The sequence below is a fragment of the Myotis myotis genome, unplaced genomic scaffold (assembly GCF_014108235.1).
Source record: "Myotis myotis isolate mMyoMyo1 unplaced genomic scaffold, mMyoMyo1.p scaffold_m19_p_3, whole genome shotgun sequence".
In the NCBI taxonomy this organism is placed as follows: domain Eukaryota; kingdom Metazoa; phylum Chordata; class Mammalia; order Chiroptera; family Vespertilionidae; genus Myotis; species Myotis myotis.
The window spans coordinates 104,702,772-104,730,405 of record NW_023416335.1 but is presented as its reverse complement, the minus strand read 5'-3'; the positions used below and the strand labels follow the sequence as shown (position 1 = coordinate 104,730,405).

Below are 27,634 nucleotides of genomic sequence, written 5' to 3'. Positions count from 1 at the left end.
GTGCGGGAGGCTACCAATTGATGTGTTTCTCTCACATCGATGTTTCTCTCTGTCTTTCCCTCTCTCTTCAACTCTCTCTAAAAGATCAATGGAAAAATATCCTCGGGTAAGGATTAACAAAACAAACAAACAAAAAACAACAAAGTGTAAAAAAATATAAACAAAACAGCGACCTTTTGGTGTATGGGACAACTCTCAAGCAACTGAGCCACACTGGCCAGGGCAGTATAAATTTTCTTACCACTTCATGTTCAGAGCTCCCTGGCCAATTAAGTCACTTATCGCAACACTATGGTTTTCTGTATTTGTGTCTGCCACCAGTAGAATTGTGGTGACCTCTTGTAGGTGAACATCATATTATCTGGCACTTGCTCACATATAGTAGTTGCTCACTAAATGTGCTGAAAGAAAGTCCCAGTGTGTAAACTAAAGTTCTTATATTTCCTGGCTCCCTAAGGGTGGTTGAAGCCCATAGCTTCTTTGTGCCCACTCTGCCCACTAAGGCTGGGCACACCATATACAGTAAATCCTGGAGCCTGATTCAAGTTGCCATCTCACAAATTTCTTTCCCATCCCATACTTTTTCTTCTCCATTTCCTCTTCCTTTCACTCCCTTTGCACTTCACCTTTTTAGCAAGGTAATTAAACACACAGGACTTGGAGTCATCTAGCCTCTGCAACTTACTGGGTTTATGGACCTGTTACTCTCTGGAATAGTTCTATTGTAAAATAGAAGTGATTAGACCTACCTGAAGACTAGAAATGATGTGTGTACACAAAGCACTTGGCACAGTGTCTAGTCCACAATAAAACTCAGTAAGTGACAGTTATCTACTCTAATAAAAGAGAAAGACGCAAATTGACTGTACCTTCACACCCACCAGCCAATCAGGAGTGAGTATGCAAATCAGCCCAAGAAATATGGTGCTTAATTTGCATATGCAGGAGCCAAGCGGGCAGGGGCGGGGAGGGACACAGGCCTTCTGCACTGCCTCAGCCGCTCCGGGCCTCTGGGCAGCGTGGGAAGGCAGAAAGGCAGCTCTAGGCTGGAACGAAGGCAGAAAGGCGGCTCTGGCCGGAGCGAAGGCAGTGTCGGCCCAGGGGAAGGAAGGCCCATTCTTGCACGAATCTTTGTGCATCGGGCCTCTAGTTACTATATAATTGTCCATAGGAACCATTTATCTAAATGGTATTTATAATGCTAAAAGGCAGATTGATTTTCCCCCTACCTCTGTATGTCTGCTTTTGAGACAAACCTACCTATTTTGAAAACAAACTAAAGATGTCCATGTCACTAGTTAAAATCTTCCCTTTTTCTTTTTCACAGGGAAATAAATGAGTGATCAGTCATGATCAAACTGGGTAAAAGATTCTGTTGCAATCAGTGGTTAGGATCCCAGACTGGTTTGGTTAAAAAACTAAATACATGAAATAAAAATCATCCATAAAGTAGCTGAGCTAGGGCAATAATAGGTTCTAGGTCTTGGGAACCAGAAACCCACACCAAGCAAAGGCAGAGTAAATCATGTTACCTCCATTTCTTCACCTATAAAAAGGGTATAATATACTGTACTAAACTTTGATGACCTCACAAAAGAATCAATGAGATAACTTGTTTTGAAAAAGCTTTAACTTCTTCAAAGGAAAAGCAGTAAGTAAATTCAGAGCATGATTATTATTACAATATAATGCCTTGCCCTAGCCAGTTTGGCTCAGTGGATAGAGCGTCGGCCTGCAGACTGAAGGGTCCCAGGTTCGATTCCAGTCAGGGCATATACCTTGGTTGCGGGCACATCCCCAGTAGGGGTTATGCAGGAGGCAGCTGATTGATGTTTCTCTCTCGTCAATGTTTCTAACTCTCTATCCCTCTCCCTTCCTCTCTGTAAAAAAATCAATAAAATATATTTAATAAATAAATAAGTAAAATGTAACGCCCAATAATATGACATAAATAAGCCAGTGATGTTTCTTACTCCTTTAAGAACATTTTGATAACCTTTAAAATATATATATATATTTTTTATTTCGGAGAAGGGAGAGGGAGAGATAGAAACATCAATGATGAGAGGGAATCATTGATCAGCTGCCTCCTGCACACCCCACACTGGGGATCGAGCCCACAACCCAGGCATATGCCCTGACAGAATCTAACATAGGTCAACTCTCAACCACTGAGCCACTCTGGCCAGCCTTGACAGCCTTTTAATCTGTTCACATGGAGCCTGCTAGAAGCAGCAGAAGGTAAACAGCTGCTCTTCACAAAGCCCAGGCCAGAGGCAGAGCCCATCAAACTTAAGACTGCCTTACTTGCCAGTCAGGCCTCTCCCATCCGGGCCAGCTCTGATGCCAGTGCCAGAAATTAGGAAAGGTTTATGATTCCACTTGGACATGTCAAAGCAACAACCAAAATCCTCATCCACAAGCTACTCAACAGACCCACAGAGTTGTCCTTAAGTGTGTACCATCCTTTCTGAAAAAATGCAACACAAGCCAGGAGGAAGTGCTCAATTTTTCCTTGTTTGATTTTCATTTCTAGGTCCAGAGGTTTGAGTTTCATTTTTAACCTAACATAAAAATTTTAAAGTGAGAGCTACAGGTTGGGGTGGGAAGAAGACTGACAGGGGCTAATCTTCCTAACTTAAGAGGGGAGCATGCAATCAAACTGCATCCAATTTCATCACCCACAAATGTCTTGAGAGAAAAAAGATTATTTGCATTTATTAAATATCTACTATGTACTCTAGAGTCTATTTTCTCTCCCACACTTAGAAACACCACAAACAGCCATCACCAGGGAGGGAACCAGGGAACCATACCAGGAAGATGGGTGTGAGGGGACTCACAATCTGGCAATCAAGTCCTAGACATTTCAATGGTTAGTGTTATGAACACAAAGAGTCTTGGCTAGGAACCAAGTTCAAGTTCCTAAAGAGCCTTTGCAAGAGGATGCTATTTAATGTACAATTTTAAAAGTTTAAAAAATTTTTAAGCCTGAAGCAGCACAAGAATTCAATGTAGGGCTAAAACAACCTGAGCGAGATTTCTGACTCAAGCACATCTGACAAATATGGAATTCATAAGATTCTCTTAAAGGCCTTTTACAGATGTGCTCACAGGGGAAGGCAACCACAACAATGAACTGGCATATGTGTGGACAGGTAATGAGAGAGCAAAGCCTTCCTGCTGGCAGCAACAATTCCAAGTACGAAGTCTTTCTCACTATAAAACCCAACTCATTCTCACTCCTAGGTTACAAGCTGTCATCCTAAATGATTGTCTATGTCGAAAACTGTCAGATGGGACCAAATGCACATTGGTGTTCTGATGTTTAAATGCCATTCTCTTTATCCACATCCCAGTAAAAAAGAAAAAAAGTGATAAGCCTTAAAAAAAAAAAAAAAAGACACTATTTACAATTTACCTCCATTCCTCTGCATTAATGCATTTCATGTAAACCATAATTAACTTCTGCGTTAAATACCAACATTAAAAGAACATAAATGTGGTTTGTATTCGGTGGAAACGCTTTCCCTGAAATATGACTGTGGAGAAAAATCAGCCAAGATATTAAGGCCAGTCCATGTCCCTGGACGGGATGAGGTAAGAGGTCTTGCCTGAGGGCCCAACAAACTGCGATGACTAGCTTACCATCCTCCCAGAACCCCACAGCTCAGGCTGCCACAGCGTCCGCTTCCGGCTAACACCCGGTGAGCCTCTGATCTGGGTACAAGGCTCCTTGAGATGATTTGTAAAGTAGGAATTTCCAATGTGCCACGCAGACCTCCAACAGCGAGGTCTGGTGAGGCAGTTAGGGAAGCGGGAGGGGGAGGCTCATAGATAAGTGATGCATGTGGCTGCCATCATCTCACCCTGTCCGAGAAAATAAAGGAAAGAGAACTTGAGGGTCCTTTCCTGGCCATCTGCCACACAGACCTCAAGAGCCTACTCAGCCTGCGCCAGGCCTGCAGACCAAGGCTCTCAGGACAGGACCTACCCGTGGAGGCCGACGATCCGCCCGGCCACAGGCGACTGAAGAGGGTCGGGCCCCCGGCTCCGGGGAAGGCCGGCGGTCCGGCAGCGGGCAGGCCCCACTCACCCCCAGCTTCCAGAACCTGCACCAAATGCCTTCCAGAGCCTCCACCCAAGCCCCGCTCCCGCTTCCACAAAGCGTTGAAACCTCCCTGGGACTCGGGGCCCGCACGCCTGCGCCGCACCCAATTCCAGGGACCCGGAGGCCGGGCCCCGCCGGAAAAGGGCATGGAAAGTCCGCCAGAAGGAGGCGCCAGCCACACGGCGGCCCCCCGCGCCCTCGAACAGCCAGGGCGGCAACGCTTCGGGCACAAGTCGGGTAGTTGTGATCACCTGCTCCAGGCCGCCAGCCGTCTTCCGCGGAAACCCCGAGCTCGGGGTGCAGCCCGGTCCTCACCTCCGCCTCATGCTGCTGTGTTCACCTGGCGCCGGCGACCCCTGGCCGGCCCTGGCCACAACCCAGCAGCTCAACAGCATCCAGCACGAACCACTGCACGGAGCGGACAGCCCAGGCAGCTGCGACGCTGCGGGCTGGGAGGGCACATGGAAGGGCAAGGGCTGCAGCCCTCCAGCGCGACCACAGGACCCCGGCTTTGGGGGGTGAGAGATCTAAGTGCACCTCGGCAAGTGCCACGTAGCTCCCAACCTCCGGGACGCTGTTGCTACCTACAGGCTCCAACAGTGCCAGAATCTCACGGTTACAGGCAAAAGATAAAGAAATAAGCTGTTGCCTCGCAATTCCCCTCCTCTACTCCCCCCCTCACGGTTCACATGGTACATTCCTCAAAGCCTAGCCTTGGCGACAGAGGGAGCAGTGGATTGGTTGGGAATCTTGGAAAGGAACGAGGAGACACAAATAATGGCCAATGGAAAAACGCGGTGGGCTGCCAGAGGAGAAAAAGAGAGGGTGCGCTTAAAGGGGACTCGTTTGTTGCTCTCAGTACCCGCCACACAGCAAAACTAGAATGTTCTTCCTGTTCCTATCCAGATGGGAAACAAAGAAATTAGGGAAATCCTCAAATTTTGGGATAAGAGAGCTAAAAGAAAATGTGGACAGAACTGAACCAGATATGTGTGTGACTTTGGATGGGTTACTCCATTCTCTCAGCCTCAGTTTCTTCATCTAATACAATGAGGACATTAAGCAAGAATTAATCTCTGATGGTCCTCATATTTTGTGATCCTATGATCCTTTGTATGGGATTCACAATATTTACTCTTGAATATTCTTCGATTTGGTGCATGCTCCACCATCCTAAAGAACTTTGGCTGGAAGTTGGTAGACTTTCTGACACCAAATCCTTTACAAAGACAATATCAACTACATCTTTTGTAAAGACAAATTAAATAATATTTCTGGATCCCTGCTCTCTTAAAACAGAGCATTTTTCTTATTCTTTCTTATATGTGGAGAGTCCACCCTCCGCCCTGAAAATCTCATAATTTCTACTTTTCCAAGAGTCACCTCTTCCTCTTCTCTCCTCACCCACGTAATTAGATAAAACTTCAATTAATATTCATTTGCCTGTTGAGCTGTTCAGAATCCCTGTCTTTAACAACAAATCTCGTTGCTCAGTCCTCCTTAGAGTTACTAAAGTGCTTCTCTCTATCTGAAGTCTGTGAAGGCCACTCAGCTATGCATAGCCAAATATGCTTTCAGTCATACTACTTGTCAAATTTAAGACTTTGAAAACACCCTCTTGAAGCCTAGTCTGCTCTATTTTAGAGCAAGTGGTCAGGCCTGCATTTAGGCTATCAAGCTTCTTTTTTCAGAACTTTTCAATCTCCCATCATCTGGTCACCCTACACCCACTCAACCTTCTTCCAAATTTTATCAGTTGTTTGGATATAATTTCTACTCCCAGACAGACAACTAATCTATTTTTCAGAGATCTCTGGAAAGTCCAGTTCCTCCGTGAAGTCTTCCTAGGCTGATTAACAGAAGGCGCTAGTTTACAGAGCTCCCATTTCTACTCTGTGCCCCCATAACACTGATTTTCTGCCCCAATATGCAATTTGTATTGACATATTTACTTCTCTCATGCATTTACAACAGCAGTGAGGCAGCTTACATTTATTAAGTGCTAGGCACTGTTTGAAATAGTGCTTTGCATGCATTATTTCATTTCACCTTCATGTCAACTCTATGAAATGTTGTTATTCTTACTGTTTATACAAATAAAACTAGAGGCCCAGTGCAAGGACTTGTGCACCAGTGGGGTCCCTCGGCCAGGCCTGTGCCCTCTTGCAATCCAGGACCCCTTAGGGGATGTCGGAGAGCGGTTTTGGCCCGATCCCTGCAGGCCGGGTCCAAACAGGAGAGAGCCTGATCCTGTGCGTTGAGCATCTGCCCGCTGATGGCCAATGAATGTCATAGCAACCAGTGGACAAGTGGAACAGTTGAACAGTTGCTTAGGCTTTTATATATATACTAGAGGCCCGGTGCACAAAAATTTGTGCACTCGGGGGGAGGGGGGGGTCCCTCAGCCCGGCCTGTGCCCTCTCGCAGTCTGGGACCCCTCGGGAGATAACGACCTGCTGGCTTAGGCCTGCTCCCAGGTGGCAGAGAGCAGCCCCTGGTCGGGTTCAGAGCAGGGCCGATTGGGGAGTTGGGGCGCCGCCCCCTGTCAAGCACAGAGCAGGGCGGATTGGGAGATTGTGATGCCACCTTCAGTCACGCTCAGGGTAGGGCCTATTGGGGGGTTGGGGCACTGCCCCCTGTCACATTCAAGGCAGGGTAGATGGGGAGATTGTGGCGCCACCCCCTGTCACGCACAGAGCAGGGCCAATCAGGGGGTTGGGGTGCTGCCCCCTGTCACATACAGAGCCGGCCGATCAGGGGGTTGGGGAGCTGCCCCCTGTCACACACAGAGCAGGGCCCATCAGGGGGGTTGGGGCTCTATACACTGTCACACACAGAGCAGGGTCGATCAAGGGGTTGGGGCGCTCCCCCCTGTCACCCACAGAGCAGGGCGGATCAGGGGGTTGGGGAGATCCTCCCTGTCACCCACAGAGCAGGGTGGATCAGGAAATTGCGATGCCACCCTAAGTAACGCTCAGGGTAGGGCCTATTGGGGGGTTGGGGCACCGCCCCCTGTCACACTCAAGGCAGGGTCGATGGGGAGGTTGCGGCTCCTCCCTGTCACACACAGAGCAGGGCCAATCAGGGGGTTGGGGAGCTGCCCCCATCAGGCACAGAGCAGGGCCGATCAGGGGGTTGGGGTGCCTTCCCCTGTCACGAACAGAGCAGGGCGGATAGGGAGGTTGTGACTCCGCCCTCTGTCACAAACAGAACCTCATGGCAATCAGGGGGTTTGGGCTCTGCTCCCTGTCACACTGCTCCAGGGGCCAGGAGGCCTCACGGCTCCGCTGATCCAGGTGCTGGGAGGTCTCGCAGCTCTGCTTGACACTAGGACAGTGAGGCCTCGCTGCTCCACTGATCCTGGGTTTGGGAGGCCTTGCAGTCTGCTGATCCCGGTACTGGGAGGCATATTACCCTTTTACTATATGGGATAGAGGCCTGGTTCATGTGTGGGGACCGGCTGGTTTGCCCTGAAGGGTGTCCCGGATCAGGGTGGGGGTCCCGCTTGGGTGCCTGGCCAGCCTGGGTGAGGGGATGATGGCTGTTTGCAGCTAGTCACAGCCCTTTTAGGATGGGGGTCCCCACAGGGGTGCCTGGCCAGTCTGGGTGAGGAGCTGATGGCTGTTTGCAGCTGGTCACACCCCCTTCAGAGTGGGGATTCCCACTGGGGTTCCTGGCAAGTCTGGGTGAGGGGCTGAGGCCCGTTTTCAGGCTGGCGGGTGACTGAAGCTCCCAACCTCTCTTTTATTTAGTTTTTCTTTGTTATTCTTGGATTTATTTACTTCTATGGCTGTCACTGGACCTGAGAGCTGGCTTTAGCTCAGACCTCAGCTGCTGAAAGCAGGTTTCTGTGCTTTGTTTTCCTTCTGTATTTGAAACTTTGTTGCGACTCCAGCTCTGAGATCCCGGCTGACTGAAAGCAGGTTTCTGGGGTTTTGTTTAGCTTCTATATTTGTAACAATGTTTCTTAGAGAGCACCTGAGAGGCCGGCAGAGGCAGGTGGGGAACATGGCTTCCTCCGTCACTGGAGCAAGTAAGCCTCCCTGTTCACATCAGTTGCCTGGCTGCCGTCTGCCATCTTTGTTGGCAGCTAATTTGCATATCTCACTGATTAGCCAATGGGAAGGGTAGCGAAGTTACTGCTGGTTACCATGTTTCTCTTTTATTAGATAGGATGACTAGAGGCCCAGTGCACAAAAATTTGTGCACTCGGGGAGGAGGGGGGGTTCTTCAGCCTGGCCTGTGCCCTCTCGCAGTCTGGGACCCCTCGGGAGATAACGACCTGCTGGCTTAGGCCTGCTCCCAGGTGGCAGAGGGCAGGCCCAATCCCTAGGTGCAGCCCCTGGTCGGGCTCAGAGCAGGGCCGATTGGGGAGTTGGGGCGCCTAACCCTGTCATGCACAGAGCAGGGCGGATTGGGAGGTTGTGATGCCACCTTCAGTCACGCTCAGGGTAGGGCCTATTGGGGGGTGGGGCACTGCCCCCTGTCACATTCAAGGCAGGGTAGATGGGGAGATTGTGGCGCCACCCCGTGTCACACACAGAGCAGGGCCAACCAGGGGGTTGGGGTGCTGCCCCCTGTCACATACAGAGCCGGCCGATCAGGGGGTTGGGGAGCTGCCCCCTGTCACACACAGAGCAGGGCCCATCAGAGGGGTTGGGGCTCTATACACTGTCACACACAGAGCAGGGTCGATCAAGGGGTTGGGGAGCTCCCCCCTGTCACCCACAGAGCAGGGCGGATCAGGGGGTTGGGGAGATCCCCCCTGTCACCCACAGAGCAGGGCCGATCAGGGGGTTGGGGAGATCCGCCCTGCCATTCACAGAGCAGGGCGGATCAGGAAGTTGCAATGCCACCCTAAGTAACACTCAGGGTAGGGCCTATTGGGGGTTTGGGGCACCGCCCCCTGTCACACTCAAGGCAGGGTAGATGGGGAGATTGCGGTGCCACCCACTGTCACGCACAGAGCAGGGTCAATCAGGGGATTGGGGCGCCGCACGCTGTCACACACAGAGCCGCAGGGCAATCAAGGGGTTTGGGCGCTGCCCTCTGTCACGCTGATCCCGGTGCCGGGAGGCCTCACTGCTCCGCTGATCTTGGTGCTGGGAGGCATATTACCCTTTTACTATATAGGATAGAGGCCTGGTGCACGGGTGAGGACCCGCTGGTTTGCCCTGAAGAGTGTCCTGGATCAGGGTGGGGGTCCCCCCTGGGGTGCCTGGCCAGCCTGGATGAGGGGATGATGGCTGTTTTCAGCTGGTCACACACCCTTCAGGGTGGGGGTCCCCACTGGGGTGCCTGTTCAGTCTGGGTGAGGGCCTGAGGGCTGTTTTCAGGCTGGCGGGTGACTGAAGCTCCCAACTGCTCCTTTTTTTCTTTCTTTTTTTTTTATTCTGGGCCAGCTTTAGCTCTGGCTCCAGCTCTGAGGCCTCTGCTGCTGAAAGCAGGTATCTGGTTTGTTTGGGTTCTATAATCGAAACACTGGTTCAACTCCAGCTCTGAGATCCCGGCTCGCTGAAAGCAGGTTTCTTGGGTTTTGTTTAGCTTCTATTTTTGTAACTATGTTTCAAACTGCAAACTCAGAGGCCGGCAAGGCAGGCGGGGAACGTTGGTTTCCTCCGTCACTGAAGCAAGCAAGCCTCATGTTAGCTTCAAGCTGCCTGGCTGCCGGCCACCATCTTGGCTGGCAGTTAATTTGCATATCACCCTGATTAGCCAATGGGAAGGGTAGCGGTCGTATGCTAATTACCATGTTTCTCTTTTATTAGATAGGAGGACTAGAGGCCCGGTGCACAAAAATTTGTGCACTGGCGAGGGGTGTCCCTCAGCCCGGCCTGTGCCCTCTCACAGTCTGGGCCCCCTCGGGAGATAACGACCTGCTGGCTTAGGCCCCCTCCCGTGGGGCAGAGGGCAGGCCCAATCCCTAGGTGCCTGCCCCACAGCCCCTGGTTGGGCTCAGAGCAGGGCTGATTGGGGGGTTGGGGCACTGCCCTCTGTCACACTCAAGGCAGGGTCAATGGGGAGGTTGTGGCGCCACCCCTTGTCATGCACAGAGCATGGCAGATCAGGGGGCTGTGGTGCCACCCCTGTCACATACAGAGCCAGCCGATCAGGGGTTTGGGGCACTGTCCCCTGTCATGCACAGAGCAGGGCCCATCATGGGGGTTGGGGCTCTGTTCCCTGTCATACACAGAGCAGGGCTGATCAGGGGTTTGGGGAGCTCCCCCCGTCACGCACAGAGCTGGGCCGATCAGGGGGTTGCGGAGCTCCCCGCTGTCACGCACAGAGTAGGGCCAATAGGGGAGTTGGGGCACTGACCCCTGTCACCCACAGAGCAGGGCCGGTCAGGGGGTTGGGGAGCGCCCCACTATCAGGCACAGAGCAGGGCCGATCAGGGGGTTGGGGCACCTTCCCCTATCATGAACAGAGCAGGGTGGATAGGGAGGTTGTGGCCCTGCCCCCTCTCACACACAGAGCTGCAGGGTGATCAGGGGGTTTGGGCGCTGCCCGGTGTCACGCTGCTCCAGGGGCCAGGAGGCCTCTCAGCTCCGCTGATCCCAGTGCTGGGAGGCCTGGCGGCTCTGCTTGACACAGGGGCAGTGAGGCCTCGTGGCTCCGCTTATTCTGGGTTCGGGAGGCCTCGGCTCCACTGATTCTGGGTTTGGGAAGCCTCGTGGCTCCACTGATCCCAGGGCTGGGAGGCTCCCCTGATCCCTGACTGGGAGGTCTCGTGGCTCCGCTGGGCCTGGTGCCAGGAGGCCTCGTGGCTCCACTGATCCCAGTGCTGGGAGGCATATTACCCTTTTGCTATATGGGATAGAGGCCTGGTGCACAGGTGGGGGCCAGCTGGTTTGCCCTGAAGGGTGTCCCGAATAGGGTGGGGGTCCCGCTTGGGTGCCTGGCCAGCCTGGATGAAGGGATGATGGCTGTTTGCAGCTGGTCGCACCCCCTTCAGGGTGGAGGTCCCCATTGGGATGCCTGGCCAGTCTGGGTGAGGGGCTGAGGGCCGTTTTCAGGCTGGCGGGTGACTGAAGCTCCCAACCTCTCCTTTTTTTCTTTCTTTTTTTATTCTTGGATTTATTTACCTTCTATAGCTGTCACTGGAGCTAAGAGCTGGCTTTAGCTCTGAGGCTCGGCTCCAGCTCTGAGGCTGTAGCTGGCTGAAAGCAGATATCTGGAGCTTGTTTAGCTTCTATAATTGCAACATTGTTTCTTAGGATGCTAGCTCAGAGCCCAGCAGCGGCAGGTGGGGAACCTTGGCTTCCTCTGTCACTGGAGCAAGCAAGCCTCCTGTTCGCTTCAGCTGCCTGGCTGCCAGCCGCCATCTTGGTTGGCAGTTAATTTACATATCACCCTGATTAGCCAATGGGAAGGGTAGCGAAGTTATAGTTAATTACCATGTTTCTCTATTATTAGATAGGACTAGAGGCCCGGTGCATGAAATTCGTGCACAGGTAAGGTCCCTAGACCTGGCCGGCGATAAGGGCCAATCTGTGGGGCAACCAGTGGGGCAATTGGGGACCCCTGCTCACACCCGCCTTGGCTGGCCTGGCACCACCTACTCGACGTCCCTGCCCCCTGCCACCACTGCTGGTCAGGTCCTGTAGGCTGAGAGCAGCTCCTGCGATGAGCAGCTGCACCCTGGTGGTCATAGTGCATCATAGGGACCAGTCATTGTTTGGTTGATTTCATATTAGGGTTTTATATAGATAGATTAGAGGCCCGGTGCATGAAATTTGTGCACGGAGCAGGGGTTCCCTCAGCCCAGCCTGCACCCACTCCAATCGGGTACCCCTTGGGGAATGTCCAATTGCCGGTGGTCGGTCGGACACCCCTCTTACAATCTGGGACCGCTGGCTCCTAACCACTCACCTGCCTGCCTGGTCACCCCTATCCTCTCTGCCTGCCTGCCATATCACCCCTAACTGCCTCACCTGCCTGGTTGCCTCTAAATGCCTCTGCCTGCCTGCCCGATCTTGCCCCCAACTGCCTTCCCCTGCTGGCCTGATCTCACCCCTAACTGCTGTCCCCTGCTGGCCTGATTTCCCCCAACTGCCCTTCCCTGTTGGCCTGATCTCCCCTGCCTGCCTCTGCCTGCCTGATCACCCCTAACTGCCCTCCCCTGTAGACCAAATCTTGCCCCCAACTGCCCTCCTCTGCCGGCCAATTTGGTTCTGATTGGTCAGTTTCTATGCCAGTCAGTGTCAACAGCTCTGCCTCCTAGGCAGTCATTTGCTCCTCAGAGTTGATCCAGATTTGGTTCTGATTGGTCAGTTTCTTTGCCAGTCAGTGTCTCTGGGCATATCAACAGGGCCTGATCAGAAAGGTAGAGCTGATCAGCAACCCCCGTGGAGGCCTAGAGAGAAATGGAGGCACGGGTGTTGGCCAGGCCGGGAGAGAAAGAGAGGCAAGTTCTGATCAGTGGCTGCCACAGAGGCTATGGATCAGACCCTGCCTCTCTCTGCAGGCCTCTCTCCGGACCTGATCCACAGCCCCCTAGGCAGTCAGTGCCAAAGCGACCCAGCACTGACTTCCAGTCTGGTTGAGCCTTGGGTCGTAATCGGTGGTTACAACCCTGGCTCTTTATTATATAGATAGACTAGTGGCCCATTGCACGAAGATTAGCACAATAGGCCTTCCTTCCCCTGGCTGCTGGCACTGGTTTCCTCCAGCACCCGGGACCCAGGCCTTTGGTTCAGCTGCAGCAGCGAGGCTTGGTTCTCTACTCCGGCTGCTCCCAGCCCCTCCTTACCCCTCCCCCAGCTCCTTGAGCAGAGCCCAGGCCCCAGCCCCCCCTTGAGCGGAGTCCAGGGTCGGCGGGAAGCTTGGCTTCCTCTGTCACTGGGAGCAACCCAAGCCTCCTGCTTGCTCCAGCTCCGTGGCCGCCGCCATCTTCAGTCTTTGCTCTGAGCCTGTGTATGCAAATTAACCACCATCTTCGTTGGGTTAATTTGCATAGTTGCTCTGATTGGCTGGTGGGTGTAGCAGAGTGGTGGAGTGACAGAGTGATGGTTAATTTGCATGTTTCTCTTTTATTAGTGTAGACAAGGCATAGAGAAGCTGATTTGCTTAAGGGTACACAGTGAGGGTCTAACTCTGTGCCTTCCTTCATAACACCACAATAAATACTATCTCTAATATCTTAAGAACCTACTGCATTCCATACAAAAGATAATGTAATATGTTTATAACATGTTTTACATTTATTTATATACATAAATATCATTTTAGTTTCAAAATATCATGTGGTGAGGGTTAGGAGCAGTTCGTTTACAGGCAAGGAAGAAAGCTACATCTCAGAATGGCTGACCAATTGGCTAAGGTAAAAAGGCTGGTGAATAATGAGTCTGATTTTCCAAGTTGCACATTTTTCCCACTGAAATCCCTTAGTGAGCACAACCTTTTCTATGTAACAAGTAGAGAATGATGAGAACAACAAGGGAACAAATACAACATAGTAAAACTCACACCACAGAATCCAGGGAATGTGATACAAGTGCTTACAGTGGGCAGAACACTAGTCAAGGAAAGGCTTCTGTCATAGGAGAAGCACTGTGTATTTCTTTTTACTGGCCAATTGTTTATATTCTGTCAATAAGGCTAGGCCTTTGATGCATCTGGAAAATTTAATAGCAAAGGGCAACAAAAACTGTGCCCGCTGCCTAGAATAACTGGGAATACAATCAGCCCCATGCCTGTGAGGAAGAGACTGCTATGTGCAGCAATGCTGCCCATCAATTCAGGTAAGTTTCCAGCTTGCTATTTAGTAAAATATTCTGCTTCATTGACAGTTGTAACACAGCCCTGCAATATAAGCTGAGCTAATGATTTCAACAGATTTTTTAAAAACTATTGAAATTCTCAGGGAGAAACCAAGATGGCGGCATAGGTAAACACCAGAAATTGCTGCCTCCCACAACAACTTAAAAAATACAACTAAAAGACAAAACGGACATCATCCAGAACTATAGGAAGGCTGGCTGAGTGGAAATTCTACAACTAGAAGGAAAAAGAAAAGCATACCGAGGCTGAGAGGAGGTGCAGAAGTGAAGTGCAGAGGTATGGAGGCTCGAGCACACGGAAAGGGCTGGCGGCTGAGGTAGTGGCTCTCTTTTTGAATCAGGGGGAGTCACAAGACCCCGACTGCTCTGAACTCCAGTTCCGGGAACTCTCTGTGGACCCAGACTCACACGGGGAGAGACTGGACTGTCTGGCAGGAGGGAGAACTCAACTCGAGGGCAGCTTTCTCTCAAAGGTGCTTGCAGTGATTACCGGGACACTAGGACACTGAGACGTGGGGCCCCTTAGGGCAGGGCTGAGGATCAGCCATACCTATTGCTCCGCCCTGTTGATTCCCTGAAACCCCGCCCCACACAAGCTGCGAGCAGAGGCTTTTGCATATGAATGGGCTGGTCCTTTGAGATCTAAAATTACCTAACAAACTGCAGCTAGGCCACACAGACCCAGAACTTCCAAGAGAAGGCCCAAGGCCCCAAAGCAGCTTGCATTGCTTCACAGCTGGGCCTCATCTGGGCACCTCCAAACCCCAAACAAGGAAGGGGAATCTGCAGATCTCTTCGTAGCTCCTTCTGGGTAGCCTCAGGCAGAGGCTAAATTAGCACCTCCTTAGATCCAAGAGCCAGTGTACCCAGTGGTCAGAGGGAGACCATCCAGATTACAACTCCTCAGATCTATAAGGGACACACTCAGGGGGCAGACTCAGTGAGCACCAATGCCCCACTGAAGCAAGTCTTGCCTCATAAGGGTGTCTTCAGCACAGAAGTTCTCCCACTGTAGACACAGCTGATTCTCACAACCAATTGGCCTGGAGGTCAATTCCTCCCAGTGATACTTACAACAATCAAGGCTTAACTACAACAAGACTGTGCACACAACCCACAAAGGGGTGTACCAAGAGTGTCCACCTCAGGTAATTGGGGAGGCTGTGCCACTGGGCCCTATAGGACACCTATCACAACAAGCCACTCCATCAACACAGGGAAGCATAAAAAATGCGGAGACAAAGAAACAAGTCACAAATGACAGAAATGGAGGAAAGCAAATGACTGGATATAGAGTTCAAAACCACACTTTTAAGGTTTTTCAAGAATTTTCTAGAAAGAGCCGATAAACTTAATGAGACCCTCCATAAATTTAGTGAGACCCTCAAGGTTGTGATAAAGGACCAACTAGAAATTAAGCATACACTGACTGAAATAAAGAATATTATACAGACTCCCATCAGCAGACTAGAGGATCGCAAGAATCAAGTCAAAGATTTGAAATATGAAGAAGCAAAAAACACCCAACCGGAAAAGCAAAATGAAAAAAGAATCCAAAAATACGAAGATAGTGTAAGGAGCCTCTGGGACAACTTCAAGCGTACCAACATCCGAATTATAGGGGTGCCAGAAGAAGAGAGAGAGCAAGATATTGAAAACCTATTTGAAGAAATAATAATAGAACTTCCCCTACTCGGTGAAAGAAATAGACTTACAAGTCCAAGAAGCACAGAGTCCCAAACAAGAGGAACCCAAAGAGGACCACACCAAGACACATCATAATTAAAATGCCAAGGCTTTTAAAGAGAAAGAGAGAATCTTAAATGCAGCAAGAGAAAAGCAGTTACCTACCTATCAGGGAGCACCCATATGACTGTCAGCTGATTTCTCAACAGAAATTTTGCAGGCCAGAAGGAGTGGCAAGAAATATTCAAAGTGATAAATAGCAAGGACCTACAACCAAGATTTCTCTACCCAACAAAGCTATCATTTAGAATTGAATATCAGATAAAGAGCTTCCCAGACAAGAAAAAGCTAAAGGAGTTCATCACCACCAAACCAGTATTATATGAAATGCTGAAAGGTATTCTTTAAGAAGAGGAAGAAAAAAAGGAAAAGATAAAAACATAACAACAAAATGGCAACAAATACATATCTATCAACAATTTAATCTAAAAATCAAAATAAATGCATAAGAAATCTAATGAGCAGAATAAATTGGTGAATAAAATAGAATCAGAGGCAAGGAAATGGAACAGACTGATGACTCTCAGAGGGAAGGGGGCTGGGAGTGGGTGGGAAGAGATTAAACAAAGATCTTATATGCATATATGCATTATCTTTGGACACAGACAATAGGGTGGGGGTGGTTGGGGAATATGGTGGGGGGCGGGAACGGGGGGGAGGGGACAATGGAGGGAAAAAGAGGGACATCTGTAATACTATAAACAATAAAGATTTAAGATTTAATAAAGTATGCAAATAGACCACTTTCAGGGAAAGACCAGGAGAGGGGTCATTTCTGCTGTTCCCTTTGCACTGAGCCCTGAAGTGATAGCTGCAGAGAGGGGTCGTACCTGTTAAAAACTACTTCTTTGTTTGCTATAGTCTTGTAGGTCTTGTAGGTCTTGTGGATGCAAGTCCCATGTGGGTTCCAAGCCCTTCACTCCTCATGGAGAAGCTAGAAGTTGGGTTCCCTCCAGATTTGATGGCATGTTCTGAGGGTGGGATTTTTGGTGAGAGTGTATCTCAGCCTTTCCTGTTTCAATGTGGATATTTTCTTGTTTGCCCAAAGCATAAGAATCACTCAGCTGGTTCTGGATTACTGTCAGAGAGAATTGTGCTGTGTGTAGCTAATCATTTTGTGTGTCCATGGGAAGAGAGGAGTCCAGGAACCTCCTATGCCATCATCTTTAAAGACCATTCTCAAGCAAGTCTAAATTCATTCTCTCTTTTTTGTTCTTTTTTTTTCTTTATTGATTAAGGTATTACATATGTGTCCTTATTCCCCCATTACTCCCACCCCCACCCTCCACTCATGCCCTCACCCCCTGGTGTCTGTGTCCATTGGTTAGGCTTATATGCATGCATAGAAGTCCTTTGGTTGATTTCTTCCCCTTATTCCCACCCTCCCCTACCTTCCCTCTGAGGTTTGATGGTCTGACCGATGCTTCTCTGTTTCTGGATCTGTTTTTCTTAATAAGTAATAAAATGTACAAAAGTGCACCCAGTGAAAAATAAGTGTCCTTTTCATGTCTGTCTTCAGACACTCAGAGCTCTCCTACCCAAGACAACTACCACTTCTTGAATATCCTTACAGAGATAATCTATGCATTTCCTAATACATATACATGAATATATATGTCTGTCTAATGTTTTATTAGCACAAATGATAGTATATTATAAACACTGCCCTACAAATTACTTTTGTCACTTAAAATTATATTTTACTCTTCATTCCACCTATAGCCAGATATGTCTAAAACTCAGATCTGACCTTGTTATTATACTGCTTAAAATTCTTTGGTGGCTGCCCATTCTCCCACAGAATCAGACTGATGCTCCTTAGCTTCAAGGTATTCTTTAATCTGGCTATTCCTAGTTCTTCAGACTTCTATCCCACCATTCACTGATTCCTTATATTCTAGTAGTCAAATTATTTGTAGCCTGCCCTCATATTCATTGTACTATTTTATGACTTGGAGCCTTTGTAATGCCTTTACCACCTTTCTTGACCTTGATTAAATTTTCTTATCCTTTGAGACAACTCAGGCTTTCCCTTTATTCCCAGACTGGCCCAAGGATCCCTGCATAGCTATAACATACCCTTAATCATATTAGTCATTGGTTGTTAGCAACTGGGCTGTGTTCTGAGAAATGCATCATTAGGTGATTCTGTCATTATGCAAACATGATAGCGCACACTCACAGAAACCTAGATGCTGCAGCCTCCTACACACCTAGGCTGTATGGTACAGTCTATTGCTCCTAGGCTATTATCCTGTATAGCATGTTACTGTACTGAATACTGTAGGCAATTATAACACAACTAGAGGCTCAGTGCACAAAAATTTGTGCACTCGGGGTGGGGGGGTGGGGAGGTCCTTCAGCCTGGCCTGTGCCCTCTCACAGCCGAGGAGCTCTCGGGGGATGTCCACTTGCCAGCAGGGAGCAGGCCTAAGCTGCAGTCGGACATTCTTAGCACTGCTGAGGAGGGGGGAGGGGCTCCCACCACCACCGCTGTACTGGCAGCCATCAGCCTGGCTTGTGGCTGAGCAAAGCTCCCCTGTGGGAGCACACTGACCACCAGGGGGCAGCTCCTGCATTGAGCATATGCCCCCTAGTGGTCAGTGTGTGTCGTAGTGATCAATCATTCCCAGTCATTCTGCTGGGATTACTGACTTGGCTTCCTCCATTGCCTGGGCAACCAAGCCTGCTTGCTCTAGCTCCGTGGGTTAATTTGCATATAGTCATTCTGATTGGCTGGTGGGCTTGGCTTAGGGTGTAGTGAGTCAGGATCAATTTGCATATTACCCTTTTATTATATAGGAGTGCCTGGCCAGCCTGGGTGAGGGGCTGATGGCTATTTGCAGGCTGGCCACAGCCCCTTCAGGGTGGGGGTCCCCACTGGGGTGCCTGACCATTCTGGGTGAGGGGCTGTGAGCCATTTGCAGTCTGGCCACAGCCCCTTCAGGGTGGGGGGTCCTGCTTTGGTGCCTGGCCAGCCTGGGTGAAGGGCTGATGGCTGTTTGCAGGCTGGCCACAATCCCCAGCCACCCAAGCTCCCAGTGGAGGCTGGCAAAAAGCAGGTATCTGAGATTTATTTGTCTTCTATAATTGAAACTTTGTTGCCATGAGTGGAGGCCACAGCCAGCTCAGGGCTGGCGGGAAGCTTGGCTTCCTCCATCACCCGGGCAACCAAGCCTCCTGCTTGCTCCAGCTCCGTGGCTGCCCGCCGCCATCTTGGTTGTGTTAATTTGCATATAGTCGCTCTGATCGGCTGGTGGGCATGGCTTAGGGTGTAGCGAAGGTATGGTCAATTAGCATCTTTGTCTTTTATTGGTGTAAATGACAAGTATCTGTGTTTCTAAACATATCTAAACATAGAAAAGATACAGTAAAGATATAGTATAAAATATTTTAAAATGGTACACATGTATCGGCACCTACCATGAAGAAGCTTGTAGAACTGGAAGATGCTCTGGGTGAGTCAGTGAGTGGTGAGTGAATGTGAAGGCCTAGGATATTAGTGTACATTACTGCATACTTTATAAACACTGTCCCACAAACCCTTCCCATGTTTCCTTCTGACAGGGTCAGAAATAAAATATTAAAGCTGTCAATGCAGCTCCATGTACAAGGATGTGAGATGGGTTGATTAGAAATATCTAGTGGAAACTGGCTGGATGAGGTGTATATAACCATAATAGTGACTGTCAGGAAGGAGTGAAAGATGGCCTCAGGATCAGTAGGAATGGGATACCAAGATGGAGAAATAAAGGAACATATGGGATTGTCATGGCAATGTGGTTTTGGCTGTTGCATGTTGGAGCAGTGGTCAGATTAAGGAACTTTGTGGCCTGGCCAGTGTGGTTCAGTGGTTGTCAACCCATGAGCCAGGAGGTCAAGGTTTGATTCCAGGTCAAGGGCACATGCCTGGGTTGCGGGCTTGATCCCCAGTAGGGGGCATGCAGGAGGCAGCTGATCAGTGATTCTCTCTCATTGATGTTTCTATCTCTCTCCTCTCCCTCTCCTTTCCTCTCTGAAATCGATAAAAATATATTTAAAAATAAAAAAGAAACTTTATGGTATTTATTTTAAAAGAGGGTGTTTAACATGGAGAAATACAGAACTGACGGCTCAATCTTTTGACTTTGGATACTTGTTTTTGGTCCAGTGACTCTATCTGGTATAAAGGGCTATATCTGGCATTGAATTGATGGAAGAAATAAAACTTACCCATGCTTTACAACATTACAACCTGAAAATATTCAAAGTTCAGGGAAAGGCTGGCTCCACACTACCACAGAAAGCTTTTACTAAAGTGGCAGTGGCACATCATACTTGTTAAGGTAACTTCTGTGGACCTGTGTTTTATACAGTATCTTAGAAAAGAATTTATAGCAACTTGCCCTGAAGACCATGAAGCTAGTTCTGGGACGGCTATAGCACCCACTGAATATATAGCACTGGGATGACAGGCTCCTCTGTGCTGAAACAGGTCAGTGGCTGACTGAGATGAAATCTGTGCACTCAAAATCAAGGTGCTGTGCATTAGAAGGGAATCTATTGCCAACTGTCATAGATATTGTTCCCATCGGAGGAAAAAAAAATTCCTCCTGAACCTCATAGCCTTCCATTTCTTACAGGAAATTCAGCTTCTTTATAATCTTACAAGAACACCATGGTATATGTGGTTTGTAATTGACGGAAACACATGTTGAAAGTATGTGTTTATTTGTAAATTTTCATCACTCAATACCTCAAAGCAAAAACTATCATTTTGGGTTCATTTTTGTGCCCCTGGAGCCTAGCACCATAGTCTAGCACAGTGATGGCGAACCTTTTGAGCTCGGCGTGTCAGCATTTTGAAAAACCCTAACTTAACTCTGGTGCCGTATCACATACAGAAATTTTTTGATATTTGCAAGCATAGTAAAACAAAGACTTATACTTTTGATATTTATTTTATATATTTAAATGTCATTTAACAAAGAAAAATCAACCAAAAAAATTGATTTTGTGTGTCACCTCTGACACACGTGTCATAGGTTCGCCATCACAGGTCTAGCATATAGTAGAAGTGAAATAAATAAATATTTATTTTTTAATGTATATATTTTTTAATTAAATCTTTATTGTTCAGATTATTACAGTTGTTCCTCTTTTTTCCCCCCATAGCTTCCCTCCACCTGGTTCCCACCCCACCCTCTGCCCTTACCCCCACACCCCACACTGTCTTCATCCATAGGTGTACGATTTTTTCCAGTCTCTTCCCGCACCCCCCACACCTCTTTCCCCTCGAGAATTGTCAGTCCACTCCCTTTCTATGCCCCTGATTCTATTATAATCAACAGTTCATTCTGTTCATCATATTATTTATTCACTTGATTTTTAGATTCACTTGTTGATAGATATGTATTTGTTGTTTATAACTTTTATCTTTACCTTTTTCTTCTTCTTCCTCTTCTTAAAGGATACCTTTCAGCATTTCATATAATACTGGTTTGGTGGTGATGAACTCCTTTAGCTTTTCCTTATCTGTGAAGCTCTTTATCTGACCTTCAATTCTGAATGATAGCTTAGCTGGGTAAAGTAATCTTGGTTGTAGGTTCTTGCTATTCATCACTTTGAATATTTTTTGCCACTCCCTTCTGGCCTGCATAGTTTCTGTTGAGAAATCAACTGACAGTCGTATGGGTACTCCCTTGTAGGTAACTAACTGTTTTTCTCTTGCTGCTTTTAAGATTCTCTCTTTGTCTTTTGCTCTTGGTATTTTAATTATTATGTGACTTGGTGTGGTCCCCTTTGGATTCCTTTTGTTTGGGGTTCTCTGTACCTCCTGGACTTGAGAGTTTATTTCTTTCACCAGGTAGGGGAAGTTTTCTGTCATTATTTCTTCAAATAGGTTTTCAATATCTTGCTCTCTCTCTTCTTCGGGCACCCCCATAATTCGGATGTTGGTATGCTTGAAGTTGTCCCAGAGGTTCCTTACACTATCTTCATATTTTTGGATTCTTTTTTCTTTTTGTTTTTTCTGCTTGGGTGTTTTTTTACTTCTTTTTATTTCAAATCTTTGACTTGATTCTTGCGATACTCTAGTCTGCTGTTGGATCTCTGTGTAATATTCTTTATTTCAGTCAGTGTATGCTTAATTTCTAGTTGGTCCTTTTTCATATCCTCAAGGGTCTCACTAGGTTTCTTGAGGGTCTCACTAAATTTATTGGCAGTTTCTAGAAAATTCTTGAAAAACCTTATAAGTTTGGTTTTGAACTCTATATCCAGTAGTTTGCTTTCCTCCATTTCTGTCATTTGTGACCTGTTTCTTTGTCTCCGCATTTTGGCTGCTTCCCTGTGTTCATAGCATGGCTTTCTGTGCTAGGTGTCTTATAGGGCCCAGTGACTCAGCCTCCCCAATTACCTGAGGAGGACACTCTTGATGCACCCCTTTGTGGGCTTTGTGCACAGTCTTGCTGTAGTTAAGCCTTGATTGTTGTAAGTATCACTGGGAGGAATTGGTCTCCAGGCCAATTGGCTATGAGAATCAGCTGTGTCTACGGTGGGAGAATTTCTGTGCTGGAGACACCCTTCTGGGGCAAGACATGCTTCAGTGGGGCTTTGGTGCTCACTGAGTCTGCCCCTGAGTGTGTCCCTTATAGATCTGAGGAGTTGTAATTTGGATGGTCCCACTCTGAACACTGGGTATACTGGCTCTTGGATCTAAGGAGGTGCTAATTTAGCCTCTGCCTGAGGCTACCCAGCAGGAGCTATGGAGAGACCTGCAGATTCCTCTTCCTTGTTTGGGGTTTGGAGGTGCCCAGATGAGGCCCAGCTGTGAAGCAATGCAAGCTTCTGTGGGGCCTTGATCAGGCGTCCTCAAACTATGGCCCGTGGGCCACATGCGGCCTGCCGAAAACATTTGTTTTTTACTTCAAAATAAGATATGTGCAGTGTGCATAGGAATTTGTTCATAGTTTTTTTTAAAACTATAGTCCGGCCCTCCAACGGTCTGAGGGACAGTGAACTGGCCCCCAGTTTAAAAAGTTTGGGGACCCCTGGCCTTGAGCCTTCTTTTGGATGTTCTGGTTCTCTCTGACCCAGCTGCAGTTTGTTAGGTAATTTTAGATCTCAAAGGGCCAGCCCATTCATATGCAAAAGCCTTTGCTCGCAGCTTGGGTGGGGCGGGGTCTCAGGGAATCAACAGGGCGTAGCAAACAGCTATGGATGCTCCTCAGTCCTGCCCTAAGTGGCCCCTGGGTCTCAGTGTCCTGCGGTAATCACTGCAAGCATCTCTGAGAAAGCTGCCCTCGAGTTCTGCCCCATGCCAGACAAGTCCAGTTTCTCCTTGTATGAGCCTGGGTCCCCAGAAATTGGTCCGGATCTGGAGTCAAGACCATCGGGAGTTTGTGTCTCCCTCCTGATTGAAAAAGACACCATCGTCCTCTGTTGCCAGCCCTTTCCGCACGCGCGCCTCCGTACCTCAGCACTTTACTTCTGCACCTCCTCTGAGTCTCAGTGTGCTTTTCTCTTTCCTTCTAGTTGTAGAATTTCCACTCAGCCAGCCTTCCTGTGGTTCTGGATGATGTCCATTTTGTCTTTTCATTGTATTTTTGAAGTGGTTGTGGGAGGGAGCAATTTCCGGTGTTTACCTATGCCGCCATTTTGGTTTCTCTGAAATAAATATTTATTGACAAGTACTGATTTGAACTATTTAACTTCTTCTGAGCTAAGGTTAGAATATTTTTTTAAGGTTGAGAGAAAAATGAAACAGTACGATTTCTAAAAATAGTGTGTTGTGACTCAAAGTTTGGGATGGAGTTATAAAAAAAACTTTTGAAAAGTTGATTTGAAAATGTTGAAGATGAGAGCCAAATCCTGCATTGGAAATGTGTAGTGGCAGAAAATAAAGACCCCTAAGAAGTATCAGGGAAAGGAGAAAAGTGTAAGGGGAGTGCAGCAAGAGGAATTGTTAGGTCTAAATTGGACATGCTGAGTATGAGGTAGCAAGAGGAGCTTCTGTAGTTAGTAGCTTTTAGTGCAGGGGCTTTGTTCATGAATAGGCAGCCTAGAGACTCTGAACACTGTGATCACCATAGTTAAAAAATGACCTTCTTTTTTCACCCTCCGCCACATGATGAAAGAGTAATAACTCATATTGTTACTTCTCACACTCTGAGCAAAGAGTATGAACATTGAACTAATTAGCTATAACTGTGATTAGTGCTCCTCCTGAGGGAAACAGGTGCCATGAGCACCTGCAGCAGGGAACAACCTCCCCAAAGAGGTCAGAGAAAAGTCCCTGAGGAGAGAAGTCTTAAATGAGATCTGGAGGTTGAGTAGGAGTTAACTAGGCCAAGAGGAGTGTGAGTAAAGAAGAAGTCTGAGGCAGGAAGATGTGAGACTTAATGGAGGAAATAAATGAAAGCTCATGTTGGGAGGATGGCAGAAGACAAGGCTGGTGCAATAGACAGAGTTCCCATCACACAAAGCCAGAATGATTTTTTACTCTATCCCAAGAGCATTAGGAAGCACCGTAAGGCACAGAGGAATAATGAGATAAAATAATGCGATAAAATGACAAAGCACCACTCTTCGCCATCAATAGATAAATAAAATATAGTATATATATACAATGAACTAATATTCAGCCTTTAAAATGAGAGAAATTCTAAAAAATTAATTTAAAAAGGAGAGAAATTCTGACATGCTACAACATGAATGTATCAAAACACTATGCTAAGTGAAATAAGCCAATCTGTATGGATAAATATAGTATGATTGTACCTTATGAGGTGCCTAGAATAGGTAACATCATGGAGACAGAAAGTCGAATAGTAGTGGGGTGAAGGGGCAGTTTTAAAAAATGGGTACAGAGTTTAAGTTTGGAATGATAAAAAGTTCTGAAATTGATAGAGCTGATGGTTGCACAACATAATGAATGTATTTAATGATCCTGAATTGTACACTTAAACATGATTTAAACAACCTCAAAGGACTCTGAATAGTCAAAACAATCTCAAGAAAGAAACACAAAGGTGGAGGGATCACACTTTCTGATTTCAAAGTATATTACAAAGTTACAGTAATCAAAACAGTATAGTATTGGCATAAAGATAAACATAGAGACCAACAGAAAAACTAAAGAATGCCCAAACAAATCCTTGTATATATGATCAAATGATCTCCAACAAAGATGCCAAGATTACACAATGGGGAAAGGATAGTCTCCTCAACAAATGCTGTTGGGAAAACTGGATATCCACATGCAAAAGAGTAAAACTGGACCCCTACCATACACTATCTACAAGAATTAACTCAATAATAAAGGCTATATATGAAAACCTATTGCCAACATCACACTCAATGGGCAGAAATTAGAGCATTCCCTCTAAGAACAGGAACAAGACAGGGATGTCTGATTTTACCACTCTTATCCTATCTAATAATAGAGAAACATGGTAATTAACTGTAACTTCGCTACCCTTCCCATTGGCTAATCAAGGCGACATGCAAATTAACTGCCAACCAAGATGGCAGCCAGCAGCCAGGCAGCTGAAGTGAACAGGAGGCTTGCTTGCTCCAGTGATGGAGAAAGCCAAGGTTCCCCGCCTGCTGCTGCCGGCCTCTGAGCTGCACTCTAAGAAACAATGTTGCAATTATAGAAGCTAAACAAACCCCAGAAACCTGCTTTCAGCCAGCCGGGCCTCAGAGCTGGAGTTGCAACAGTGTTTCAATTATAGAAGCCAAACAAACCCAGATATCTGCTTTCAGCAGCCGAGGCCTCAAGCTGGAGCCGAGCCTCAGAGCTAAAGCCGGGTCTCAGCTCCAGTGACAGCCATAGAAGGTAAATAAATCCCAGAATAAAAAAAAGAAAAGAAAAAAAGGAGAGGTTGGGAGCTTCAGTCACCTGCCAGCCTGAAAATGGCCCTCAGCCCCTCACCCAGACTGGCCAGGCACCCCAGTGGGGACCCCCACCCTGAAGGGGGTGTGACCAGCTGCAAACAGCCAGCATCCCCTCATCCAGGCTGGCCAGACCCCAGTGGGGACCCCCACCCTGAAGGGGGTTGTGACCAGCTGCAAACAGCCATCATCCCCTCATCCAGGCTGGCCAGGCACCCAAGTGGGACCCCCACCCTGATCTGGGACACCCTTCAGGGCAAACCAGTCGCCCCACACCTGTGCACCAGGCCTCTATCCTATATAATTAAAGGGTAATATGAAAACTGACAATAACAGCAGAAGGATCGGGAATGACTGGACACTATGACACACACTGACCACCAGGGGGCAGACGTTCAATGCAGGAGCTGCCCTCTGGTGGTCAGGGCACTCTCACATGGGAGGAGCTCTGCTCAGCCACAAGCCAGGCTGATGGCTGCCAGTACCGTGGTGGTGGTGGGAGCCTCTCCTGCCTCCTCAGCAGCGCTAAGGATGTCTGACTGCAGTTTAGGTCTGCTCCCCGCTGGCACGTGGACAGCCCCTGAGGGCTGCCGGGCTGACAGAGGGATGTCTGATTGCCATCTTAGGCCCAATCCCCTGGGGAGAGGGCCTAAGCCAGCAGGTGGTCATCCCCAGAGGGGTCCCAGACTGCGAGAGGGCACAGGCCTGGCTGAGGGACCCCTCTTCCTGCCGAGTGCACAAATTTTTGTGTACCAGCCCTCTAGTTAAACATAATACTGGAAGTCTTAGCTACAGCAATTGGACAAGAATAAAAAATAAAAGGCATCCAAATTGGAAAGGAGGAAGTGAAACTATCATTATTTGCAGATGACATGATAGTGTACATAGAAAACCCTAAAGACTCCACCAAAAAAATGACTAGATTTAATAAATAAACTTGACAACGTAGCAGGAGACAAAGTAAACACCCAGAAATCAATGGCATTTTTATACACCAACTAGAGGCCCGGTGCACAAAAATTTGTGCACTCCGGGGGGGGGGGGGGCGTCCCTCAGCCCGGCCTGTGCCCTCTAGCAGTCTGGGACCCCTCGGGAGATAACAACCTGCTGGCTTAGGCCTGCTCCCAGGTGGCAGAGGTCAGGCCCAATCCCTAGGTGCAGCCCCTGGTCGGGCTCAGAGCAGGGCCTATTGGGGAGTTGGGGCGCCACCCCCTGTCATGCACAGAGCAGGGCAGATTGGGAGGTTGCGATGCCACCCTCAGTCATGTTCAGGGTAGGGCCGATTGGGGGGTTGGGGCACCGCCCCCTGTCACACTCAAGGCAGGGTCGATGGGGAGGTTGTGGTGCCACCCCCTGTCACGCACACAGCAGGGCCCATCAGGGAGGTTGGGGCTCTGTACCTTGTCATGCACAGAGCAGGGCCCATCAGGGGGTTGGGGAGTTCCCCCCTGTCACTCACAGAGTAGGGCCGATAGGGGAGTTGGGGCACCGTCCCCTGTCACACACAGAGCAGGGCGGATCAGGGGGTTGGGGCGCCGCCCTCTATCACCCACTGAGCAGGGCCAATCAGGGGGTTGGGGCGCCACCACTGTCAAACTCAGGGCAGGGCTGATGGGGAGGTTATGGCTCTACCCCGTCACACACAGAGCGGGGCCCGTGGGGAGGGGGGGGTTGGGGTACCGCACCCTGTCACACACAGAGCAGGGCCAATCAGGGGGTTTGGGTGCTGCCCCCTGTCACGCTGATCCCAGTGCCGGGAGGCATATTACCCTTTTACTATATAGAATAGAGGCCTGGTGCATGGGTGGGGGCCGGCTGGTTTGCCCTGAAGGGTGTCCTGGATCAGGGTGGGGGTCCCCACTGGGGTGCCTGGCCAGCCTGGGTGAGGGGCTGAGGGCTGTTTGCAGCTGGTCACACACCCTTCAGGGTGGAGGTCCCCACTGGGGTGCCTGGCCCGCCTGGGTGAGGGGATGATGGCTTTTGCAGCTGGTCACACACCTTTCAGGGTGGGGGGTCCCCACTGGGGTGCCTGGCCAGTCTGGGTGAGGAGCTGAGGGCTGTTTTCAGGCTGGGGGTGACTGTAGCTCCCAACCGCTCCTTTTTTCCTTTTTTTTTTTTTTTA

The 27,634-nt window shown here is 48.6% G+C and overlaps 1 protein-coding gene across 5 annotated transcripts in view; it reads right to left on the bottom strand.

Annotated features, from left to right (window-relative positions):
* Positions 1-4,577, bottom strand: part of MICAL3 (microtubule associated monooxygenase, calponin and LIM domain containing 3) — a 269,337-nt gene extending 264,760 nt beyond the window's left edge. For all 5 annotated transcript variants that reach the window (XM_036301482.1, XM_036301483.1, XM_036301486.1 and 2 more), the window contains exon 1: positions 4,363-4,577. The gene's annotated coding sequence lies outside the window, so the exon portion shown is untranslated. The remainder of the gene's footprint in view (positions 1-4,362) is intronic.
* Positions 4,578-27,634: the final 23,057 nt, after the last annotated feature.